The 6,226-nt window shown below is 31.4% G+C and overlaps 1 long non-coding RNA gene across 9 annotated transcripts; it reads left to right on the top strand.

Annotated features, from left to right (window-relative positions):
• Positions 1–147: 147 nt before the first annotated feature.
• LOC107363083 (uncharacterized) lies at positions 148–6,210 on the top strand. Of its 9 annotated transcripts, none has more exons than XR_016200062.1 (6): positions 148–619; positions 712–2,526; positions 3,194–3,385; positions 3,477–3,644; positions 3,993–5,617; positions 5,762–6,210. It is a non-coding gene; the product is annotated as an uncharacterized LOC107363083 (long non-coding RNA). The 9 variants fall into 9 exon arrangements; XR_016200066.1 differs by having other exon boundaries at positions 153–619; positions 3,993–4,955; positions 5,762–6,207; XR_016200068.1 differs by having other exon boundaries at positions 153–619; positions 3,477–3,690; positions 3,993–4,690; positions 5,762–6,206.
• The last annotated feature ends 16 nt before the right edge of the window (positions 6,211–6,226 follow it).

The raw sequence follows: 6,226 nt of genomic DNA, 5'->3' as shown, positions 1-6,226 counted from the left end.
GAAGAGACTGCGATTGATGATATCCAGATTTGTTGCTGGATAATTGCACAAGTGGTGCTAGTAGTCAGAGATCGCAGTCTCTTCTTCTTTACTCTTTGATTTTACCGCTTTAACAGCTTCCAGCTGATACAGTTAATCCTTTTTGCCGCTTTCAAATCTAGAGCCACTTGTCACTTAATGGTTAATTAATATCAGTATAAATCTTTTGTATTTTTATTTAAAATTTATCTTTTGTTTTCAATTATTTAACTTAATTAGTTCAATTATTCATGATTGGTTTAAAATTTAACAATTTTGTATTGCCATTGAGCAAAGTGCAACTTTAATTCGCAAATATTGCTAGGAAAATGATCCAGTATATACGTTAATTTTACTTTTGTTTATTCTGATGCTTTTGTTTTTGTTGTCTTTTTGGTTTTGTGTTGCACAAAAATTAAGAGTAGACAATTGGTACTAATCATTGGGAAACAAAATTTAATTAACTATCTTCTGCTTGGTAACATTTCATTGTAAACTTTGTTTTACTCGGATCCACTTCATTGTTTCATTAATTGAAGTTTGTTAACAAATGATGAGTTGAACATTTTGCTGAAAGAAGAGAGGAAAGCTCAACTCAAATGTAAGTTGATACATATATTTTTTGTCCTTTTTTTGCAGTCAATTTCAATAGATAAACTAATGTTTAAGGGTAATTATCATCCAATTTTGCAGTTCAACCGGAATGAAGGAAGCAAATCTCGTTGGTTTGATGGGAAGACGAGCTGGAAACGCGAATAGCAAAGACACAAGAATGTATTAATCATTTTAAAGACTTTAGGTTACAAGAATTTTGTCTCCTTTGCTATTATGCAAAAAGTAATATGAAACTTGACGGTCGCAAACTGTATTTTACAGCTTTCATCTATCTGTCCTTTGGCCTTGGTGATTTAACTCATATGGACAAAACGTGACCTGACCAGTGGAGCTTGAAGAAGATCCTTTTGCGGTTCTCCTGTTCGAGAGCAACGTGAATACAACAACCACAGTTACATGCTATCCAACTTTCATTGTGATCATTAATATAATTATTATTATTATAAGAAAATTTGGACTTCATCACCGTTAACGACAAGATCGAGATGTTTTTACTGGAAAATTAGCAGCCATTTTAGCCTTTAACATGAAAAGTGAGAAAAAAGGACGACTCAATAGATGTGTGAGGATAAAAAAGAAAAGCCTGGTTTTTGCTTGACATCATTCTATGGGTTCATGTTTCTGATGAATGAATCTATTTGAGAATGTTTTTTCAGCAAATTGTAGCTTCCAACGTCTAATTTTATTCCATCTCACTGAACCAAAGAAAAAAAGAAGGAAAAGACAAAAAAGAGATAGGAAGATGGCGAGGAGGAAAAGGCGAAAAGATTGAACACAGTGAGAGTGAAAACACACACATTCACATATTCAAAGGCTATTAGTACAATTTGTGGTTGCTAATTTCCGCTTGGCTCAGCTAATTGTAGACAATCCATGATACTGTAAAGAAAAACTGATTATCAATCATTTAGACACCAAAAAATGTGAAATTCCAAATTCTTAAGAATCACTTGGTACACTGATAAAGAATGAAAGATCAAGGAAAGAAAAGAAGGAAAGAGAAAGATATAAAAAAGAAAACGAAACAAACTTCAAAATCATCATCGTCAACATTAACATCAACAACAACAATTTGAACATCAACATGAACATGAACAAACGTAAACACGCAACAGCAACAAATTTCAAGCCTCAGCTCAAAGTTAACTTTCCAAGTTTACACTTAATTGAATGAAAATTTTTGTGACACTCCTGTAAAACTGTAAACCACAACAACAGTCAACAATCAGAATCCAAGTAACCATCAATCTTGACCAACTGAAAATTCTGACAACTCAAGAAGAAGAAAAAGTAAAGAAAGGAATGGAAAAAACAAGCAAATTGAGAACACACAAATTTCAATGGCATCATGACCTTTATATCAACTCTATTTATCTTTGCACAAGAGCAAATTTTAAAGCAAATTTCCATTATTTGGATCCATTATTCTTTCGATGGTTCATACGCTATACTTTTCAGATGGTTACGTTGGCGTCTGTTGATTTCATTGTTACACTGAAGACTAAGTTTGATTTTGATGATGATGGTAATGAGGATAAACTTGCCACTTCCAATGAGAACAACATTAGCTTATTCATCTTCTCTTCAACTATTATCTTCACCTTTTCTCCTCTCTTACTCTCATCTTTTTCCCCTTTTATACCAATTTATCATCATATAATCTTCATTTCTCTCTCGCGCGCTTAAAAATTCAGTTGATTACAAGAAAATTCATGGGAAATCTCATCATACTTATAAATACATAAGTACATCTAAATCACTGTCGAGTCTTGTTAAAGCAATCAACTCACAGGGTGTATTCAGGGTTGATTGAGTAGATGAGAAGAAGAAAAGAAGAGAAAGAGAAAGAGAAAGGATAAGATGTAAAAAGAGGGAGAAACAAACTTATCCAAGGTATCTCAGAAATTACAGCAATTCTCTTTGCTTTTTCTTGTTTTTCTCATTTTCACCATCTTCATCTTCACCATCACCACCACCACCATCATCATCTCTCTCTCTCTCTCTCTCACTTTCTAGCTTTTATTTCTTACTCTTTCATCTATTCCACCATTCTTAAGTAAGGTTTACCCAAATTTTATCCAACAATCAAAATAATTTATCTGGATTGACTTGAGTGAGAAAAACCGGATTTTGGGAGGAACCACTCTTCCTTTGTTTCGCCATAGTTTTTCTTTCTCTCATCGTATGCTCATTTCATCATTATCTTCATCATCATTTTTATACCTGCTTTCCCTCTCTTTCCTTTCTTTCCTTTTTACTGGTTTCTTAAATTCCTTATGTAAAAGCTCAACTTTTACCTGAATATTTACCTGTTTTTTTTCTTCTTCTTTTTTTCTATTCCATGATTGTTTGTTTCACTAAACATAATTTTGACGAAGTATCGTCATCTTTTGTTTACCTTTTCATCATCCTCTGTCTCTTTCATTATTTTTTTCATTTTGTTTCAGGCCATGTCACTGTTTTCACTGAGTCTGTCAATTCATTTCTTTTTACCTCTTTTCGCTTCAACTTTTCCATTTTTATATTACTACTCATCTTATCTTCTTACTTTTCTTTAAAGGTTTTCCAATCCCATCTGATTGTCGATGCAGTTGGTATCAATTTTATGTAAATTATAGACGATTTAACTCAATAATGCACTGGAAAAGAAAAGTAAAACCTCTTTTTTGGAGGAAAAAAGGTTGAAGCTGTTGTTGACTTTTGTATTGGAGGAAACGTAACTTGGAATATTCATTTTTTATTCTTAGCCATGGTTAGTTTCATGGTCAGATTGGTTGATTAAACAAATTTCCATGTTGATTATTTTCCTTTAATTTAACCCTTTCTATGGTTCTTCCCAAAAGCAATTGTAATTCATTGATGGATCAAGTGAACAGTTATTATTACCGTTGAATGAAACCACATCATCATGAATGCAAACCCAATCAAGTTTTTTTGTACTTCAAAGGAAATTTACAATTCAAAATGGTTATTCTGATGATGAACATAATGATAATGATTATCATTTAATGGTAATGATAAAAAACAAACTAAACATTCAATGAAATCAGGAAGAGAGTGAGTAATAACAACAGCGATTGAGAAAAAAAAGTAAAACTTGAAGACAACAACTCGAACATAAAAAAAAGCTTTATGAATACAATCTTTTTTAGGTCATAATAATAGCTTTTAATGATAATATTGAAGCACATTGAACATTTTTGTTAGTTGTCCTCCAACCTTTACTTTTTTGTCAATCACACTCTTAACCAGCAATGAATCTTGATTTTTTTTGTTTAATTCAGACTTTGATATTCGTTTACTCTTCAATATCATTAATTCAGTAAAACTTATTTTAGCCTTTTGTCTATTTTGTACAGAACCATTCAGAAGATTCAAAGGAGAAACTAAAGAGGAAAAAAGATAAAGAAACTTTGCCTTGAAGATTCATGGAATAAAAGATTCATATTTTGGTCAATCAAAGTCAATGACAGTTAAAAAGTCCAGACTTGATAACTTTCCTCTTTTTTGTTACTGTTACTGCTCATTATCATCACCAAGATTATCATCATTGGCGTCTTCTTCCTTCTCTCCATTCATTCAATATTCATATCATTCATGAACTTTCCATCTTTCCAGTTGATAACAGCAATGAAAGCCTGACCAACCTTTAGACACAAAACAAAAAAGACTGCTACCCAATGGTCAAATAAAATGCTCATATAATGCAAATTATGATGTATTTACAGTTGATAATCGAAGATAGTTGAAGCCCTTGAAGATGGTGATGTCCAGCAACTGAATTCAATATGGGAAAAAGAGGAATGAAAAAGCTGGGATAAAGTAATAATAAGCAATTGAAAAAGATGAAAGCAAAGTCAAGCCGTTAAGTATCAGTGAACGAGTTTCTTCATTATCATCTATATCACCATGAGCATCTTGAAGTGTATTTATTACATTATATCTAAATGTGATCTTCTTTCTCATCTCGAATATAAATATACATGTATACATATACTGAATACTGAACAGACAAAGCTTCAGATTGGAATAGAAAGTAAAAATATCTACTAAAAAGGTTAGTAAACATTTATCAAAAGCTGCTGTTATCAGTAAATGTATAATATGCATATAACGGTGTATGTCCATTGACTGGCTCTTGATATGTTTACATGTATATTTATTATAAAATTAATCAGAAAGAAAAGAAAATGTTTCGCCAAAAAATGTGATTTTAATCATCATTTTAATTATCATTTTAATCTTCATATTCATCATCATTAATGAGATTATTGTGAGAAATGAGTAAAAATGATAATCACAGTGAAAGCCCAAGAAACAAGGTAGAAACAAATAAATCTTACCTTAAAGTTATTACTTTATTATTCTAATACCTTTACTTATTACTTTGCAACATTAACATTACGCGTTTTTCATTGTTTTCAATGTAACTTTTATTCATCCATCTTTCCTCTCTTTCTGACCAATTTCAATCTTCTTTCTATTAATCTCTTCTCTCTCTTTACCTTTATTTCCTCTCTCTCTGTATACCTGTCTGTTTTTGTCTAGCAATTCATCACACTACTAATCCCTGTCTTTCAAATTATCCTCTCTTTCCCTTGTTTCGGTAATTTTTCAAGTGTATCAACGTTGAAAAAACAACTCACCTTCTGTCTTTCTCTGTCTAACTAGTTCCATTTTTCATTTACCTTGCAATATAACCTGTGGGGTGTCTTGTTGTCAAATTTAATCAAGACAGTGCCTCACATGGACACCTTAAAATGTTACCCTCTTCAGTCATTCCTACTTTTCACATTCTCTTTCTTTTCTTTCAATAAATGTATAACTTAGTCACTGTCTAACCGACTGTCTGTTGTACCTTTAATGTATAAATATATCTGTCAACTTACATGATCATGAAGGTTTCTCATGAGAAAAGCTGAAAACAAGCTTTGATCAAATTTGAATCAAATTAGTAAATGATAATGTTTCCCTAAAAAGATCAGTTAGTGTCCAACATTTATACGTGCATCTGTATATCAGGATACAGTTTGCTTTCATGTTTAATATGAATAACATTTAACTGTTTTACTAATTACTTTATTAATTATACTTTTTTCTTTTCCGATTTTTCTCTTTTGTCTTGCAGCTTTTTCTTGGTAAAGTACATAATCTTACCTGGACAGGACAATTACCAGCCTATTTTTGAACCTTATTATTAATCTTGCAGTTTATAATCAACTTTGACAATCTTAAGAGAAACATTTTGAATCAAATGATTATCCAAGTCAATTGTTGGTCCACAGTTGATCCATTGTTAACCCAATGTGGTAAATTTTGGCTACTAACCAGGTTCAATGTATCACACCATTGAGATGAAAGATTAAATTGTTGCCATTGAACAAATAGATGTGTTTGTAACATGAAAATGGTTTTTATTAATCAAATTTTGTTTCCTTGTTTTTTTGATTAATTTGTCTTGGCACTGTAATTGTATCAATGGAATGAGTTAATTTAAAATGAGATGTAATCACGTCATCATAATAGGATTGAATGATAAACTGTCACTTGAAATTGTTTGTAATGTTTGGCATTTATTTATAATACGGACTGT

The sequence above is a fragment of the Tetranychus urticae genome, chromosome 3, assembly GCF_039701765.1.
Source record: "Tetranychus urticae isolate SD_2017Ah chromosome 3, NJAU_TeUrti_SD_1.0, whole genome shotgun sequence".
NCBI classification, from domain to species: domain Eukaryota; kingdom Metazoa; phylum Arthropoda; class Arachnida; order Trombidiformes; family Tetranychidae; genus Tetranychus; species Tetranychus urticae.
Note: the sequence above shows the minus strand (reverse complement) of the source record. Positions and strands in the feature narration are given on the sequence as shown.